Source organism: Thunnus thynnus, chromosome 7 (genome assembly GCF_963924715.1).
Source record: "Thunnus thynnus chromosome 7, fThuThy2.1, whole genome shotgun sequence".
In the NCBI taxonomy this organism is placed as follows: Eukaryota; Metazoa; Chordata; class Actinopteri; order Scombriformes; family Scombridae; genus Thunnus; species Thunnus thynnus.
In genome coordinates, this window is record NC_089523.1 from 6,631,085 (window position 1) to 6,636,179 (window position 5,095).

Sequence of the window (5,095 nt, forward strand, 5' to 3'; positions counted from 1 at the left end):
CACAAAGCTTTCCTACATATTATACATTACCTTGTATTGTAGTATATGCTTGTACACTCAGTGCATCAGTGAGCAGAGTATAGTCACTTTTCTACTGACGTATATGCCTGCTCCAAAACCAAATCATAACACTTCTACCACTTCTTCAGTTGCTATTGTGCGCCATATAAGTAAGCTGAACACATACATTACTGTCAACTGATGTTGTAAAAGGACAATATATTTTGGAAAACATAACTTATCACAGGTTTTTTTCTTTCATGGTGATTTATCACTGAAGGTTACGCATATGCATTGTAATATTTTCCACAATGTCACATATGATAATATGTTCATCATCAGCACAAAAATATTATATTTCCCATCCAAGAAACATGGTGCAATTTGAAAAACTATACTATACCTGTGCAGAGTTCTTGACGTGTTTCATTATACTTAATAATTGTCTTCTAGCCTTGTGGACAAATGGTAGTGAAGCTAGTTTTTCCTGACATAAATGTTAGAAAAGACTATTATCATGGAAAAGGATGACAACAAAAAGTCGTTCAGTACTCTTTGGTGTCCATATTCACACTCAATGTAATTGAAATTTGACTTTAGCAATAAATTACTTCCATGAAGTAATAAACAAAATGTCAGTGTAACTCAATCTGTTTCCTCATCAGGGAGACTAATGCATGATGTGTGAAAAGAGCATTCTGCGGCTTCAAGGGTAGGTTACATGGAAATAAACGATAAAATAGATGAATGAGTGGGTAAGAAAAATTACAAATGAAATAGATTAGCTTGCAGTTTGAGTAAAACCTGAACAGAAGGAGACAGTACAGACACAAAGGGATGGAGACTGTGTGTGTGTGTGTGTGTGTGTGTGTGTGTGTGTGTGTGTGTGTGCACTGGTCAAAGGTGGTGTTAGATGAAATTCTTGCATCTCTGGTGACCCCACTCCCATCCGTCATGGTAGGTAAACAGCCCTCTGACACCCGCTGACACTCCACCAGGACCCTTATCGCCCCAGTCTGCCAAGTTACGGGTGGGCTTCTGTGGATAGGGAGATCATGCACACACACACACACACACACACACACACACACACACAAACACACACACACACACACAGGGAAGAAACAGACATTAATACACTTCTTTCTATTATACCTTTGGTTTCTCTCTCACACATAGAAATTTGGGTAGAACAGAATAAAACAAACCTTCAGTACTCTATATGGAACACACACACACACACACACACACAAAAACAGAAGTGGGGATCAACACACAAGCGCACACATTTCCTCCTCATTGGGGGGTCAGTGTGAGGTGCCTGGCAGTTTGTTGTCACATTCATGACAACAGTGACGGAGTCTTCCACCACCTGGCTTAGTTTAGCCTGATGCCAGATGTATCTTTTCTGCAACACACACACACAAGTTAAGACTGTCATGGACAGCCAGAGAGAGTGTGTGCTGAAGAAACAGGGGTGGCAGTAGAGAGGTTGAGCTCGGCAGCCAGGGAGCGATCCGGGGCGTGACATGCATGATTGAATGAGCGAAGCATCTGCTCTCCTTCCCGTCCTCCTGCAATAACAAAGCCTGATTTGAAAATCCGCTGCCTTAGGCCCTGGTTTATGCTTCATATGTGGCTCAGTGTGCAGGATCCATACTGTGTTCATGCTTCCAATGCTTGGCTGAAAACGCCAACATGTCAGTGACAGATGTGAGGGAACTGAGCTTTCTAGATGCAGCACCTTTTTTGGGTTTATTTATTTAAAAGATTTGTGTTACAGGTCAGTGCAGAGCAAATGGAAAACCCTTTTCCAGACTGTTGACAATCTCGCCTCAAGGTCAATTTACGAGCTGTTCTGCAGCTTTCGATATGATCTTCAACGGCAGTTTGAGTTTGGTGTGTTGTAATGGAATTTTGTGTGTGTTCAAATTTCCTTTTTTTTTCTGAGCACTTTACAGATTTCTCTTCCATGTTTGCTTAAAAAGTTTCTTGTGAATAAAGCTTAAAGACTCCATCTGCATATGAAGATCATCTGATATGATCAAATTATTAAAATTAAACTTAAAACATACATTTTAAATATCATTTTTATAGCAGCAGATATTAAATACAATCCTAAAGAACATTTTTTATGCTCAGAACTCTTTTTTTTTGTTTTTGTAACACTCTTATACAGAAAAGGGGTGGATATAAAGCAAATTAAACAGAATTGATGTAAAAGCTGCTGAGAAAAATGTGAAAATGGTAACCATTATATAAATCTACAAATATGAAAATCAAGCCACTCTAAACATTCTAACATTGTTCTTTATGTTCCATTTTTGAGGAACCATTTTGTGGTGATATATTTTTAGTGGTGAATACAGTATCTGTAATAAATATCCAGCATTCTTGTTTGGTCTTTGTCTCAGAGGAACATATTTAAAGCAGACACAAACCAAACAAGGGAAAATCATGTTTCAGGCAAATCTTCAACATTTGCATGTGCTGTTGACTGTGGGCACATAGTCAAATGAGGATAGCATGGAACAAAAATTTATAGGAAACCACATGTCTGTGTGTGTTCCACCCCCTCCTGCCAACCCTCAGCCTGCCTGCATGTGTGTATTTACACCAGAGCGAGAACAACATCTTCAAATGATCGGCCCTCACCTGACAAACACATGAATGAGAAAGACAATAAAAGAAGGAAGTGGTTAGAGGAGACGCCGCACATTCAACAAGGGTCTTATGGTTTATCTCTCAGTTAAAGAAAAATAGTATTTTGATCTCAAAAGTCAAGCTGTTAAGCTATCTCATGCTGCTGAATATTTTCATATTGCAACTACAACATAAATGACCAACATACCTCTTGAGTAACAGTCACTTGGCCGTACACTATTCTCTAAAGGAAACATTGTAATCTTGTATATTTTCTTTTACTGAGTTATATATCATGCTTTCAAAGCAACTTTAAGGTAAGATGACACTTTAATGATCCCTCCAGGGAACCTAGGGTCATTGTAGCAGCAAAAAGGAGGTTACATTGCTTTTGAGAGGAGAACAAATACATACTTGCATTGTTCCTACAACACATTGTGTGGACAAAACACTGCATTAGTGAAATTCTACTGAGAGTACATGTTGTAGTTGATTTTATCCTTCCTGTCTATAGTAGCATTTCTTGGGGACACCAGGCCAACTATACTCCACAAACAGTCTCACATCAGCTGGATCCCCAACGACTCATCTCCACCACCTCTGCTCTCACACCAGCTCCAATGCTCGGCTCGTTATTAAGCCGTTAGTCCTCACTGATCTTCAAGAACTTCTGTCTAAACCCACCCCTGCCTCCACTCACCCTCCAATAAACACTCCACTGACAGCAACTGGCAGTCTGACCCAGGATCAGGTCAGCTTTGCCTCGTCTGTTTGGGGTTTTGGTAGGCCAAAAGAAATGGTTGTTGAATCTGTTCAAAGCTGATATTTTCTGCTGAGCTTCAACACAGTTTAATACGACAATGTGATATCATCCAATATGTAACTAATGTGGAATGATTAATTCTACAAGAGGCATGTAATCAAAACGCATTATTAAAAAAGCCAATAATGATCAGATAAAACTGGCAAACTGATATCAGCCTGTAATGTTATGAAGAAAAGTTGCTCTCAGGTCAGTTTAATAGCCTCATTTCACTCAATAAACATCCTCCAATTAGTCTAGCGTGCTGTAGTTGTTTCACTCGTAACCATGGGAGATGCTACAGAGGAAGACAATAGTGCAGGTAACACTAAAATGAGAGTGACTGTCAAAGAGAGTGAAAAGTAGCAGGACAGACCAACAGGCTTGCTCTCACGTACACACCACCATACGAACACACTGCTCTGCCGTCGTTATCTGCAAATGAAGAGGGAGGTCTGGGAAAGGGAGGAGAGGGTGATAAATGACTGAGATCTTGTTGACAGGTAGTTGCCCAATGGGCCAGACTCTGTCCGACAGGCCTGCCAAAGAAATAGTGTTGACGTGTCTTGTTCTTTGAAGAGACAGCTGGGTTCCCATGTTGTTGCCGTTGGTGTAGGAAGTAAATGAGCATCTCTTGTGATGCCGCAGTTGTGTTGCAGGAAGTTCTTGACGTGTTGTGATGTATCACATTGTCCTCGTGTAGACTGATCAGCAATACTGCGCTCAAAGCAGGGAAATAACATGTCATGCAATTTCCTGATTGTCAAAAGTGAACAAAACTGGGATAAATATAATAGGAAAACATAACCATATGGAGCCCAAACTCTGATCTCTGATGCAAGCTCGAAACATCTGCTGTGAAAGCTTTTATGTTGTAATAATTCAAGTCAGTGAAGAGACAGGTTTTATATTTGAATTAGCATGAGTGCTAAAACCTCACATTTGCTTGCTTTTTAATAAGAATATTTCACCAACAGGGTTGCCACTTGGTAGAAACATTGCTCATCATCATTTAGCTATTCCTGCACTGCTGCACAAATCTCACATTTTTATAAACGTACCGACCTGACTCGTTTATTCGCTGCGTCTCCAGACAGAGCGACCTTGAGTGTACGGTTGGTTGGTTTCTGCACCGGCAATGACGGTTGGAGGCGCTCTGTGGGCTGCGGCAATGAAACCCAATAGGGGCTCCATATTAGCGGGCACTGAGTGAAACAGTCAACAGCAGTGTTTCAGAGAAGCAGTGGAGCTTTAACACCTACTGTAACGCTCTGCCCTGCTTCCTGCCCTGGATTACATCTAGGCTTACAGTATACCCAATGTCGCGCTCCCCCCTTCTCCTTTCCCACCCACTCACATTCACATGGGGGTTATTGCACCTACTCATGCTCACATATGCAGGCACACACACATGAAATGATATCCAAGCTATTTCCTGTCGCACTTAATACATACTTGTTATAATCTGTTTGTAAGTGTTATGTTAATGGACAAACAGCAAAACACCGAAAGTGCTGAGCATTATTGATACAAAACACACCATTCAGAACAGCTATGATAGGTTTTCACACACACACACACACACACACATGCACACACACATCACATGCACCCTTTTGTTACATATTAGGGAACTGGTAATGGAAAGCC

General features: G+C 40.7%; 1 long non-coding RNA gene across 1 annotated transcript; it reads right to left on the reverse strand.

Annotated features, from left to right (window-relative positions):
• Positions 1-727: 727 nt before the first annotated feature.
• On the reverse strand, positions 728-4,871 carry LOC137186696 (uncharacterized). Its single transcript, XR_010929075.1, has 2 exons — positions 4,511-4,871; positions 728-1,038 (listed from the first exon to the last, which is right to left on the reverse strand). It is a non-coding gene; the product is annotated as an uncharacterized lncRNA (long non-coding RNA).
• Between the last annotated feature and the right edge of the window lie 224 nt (positions 4,872-5,095).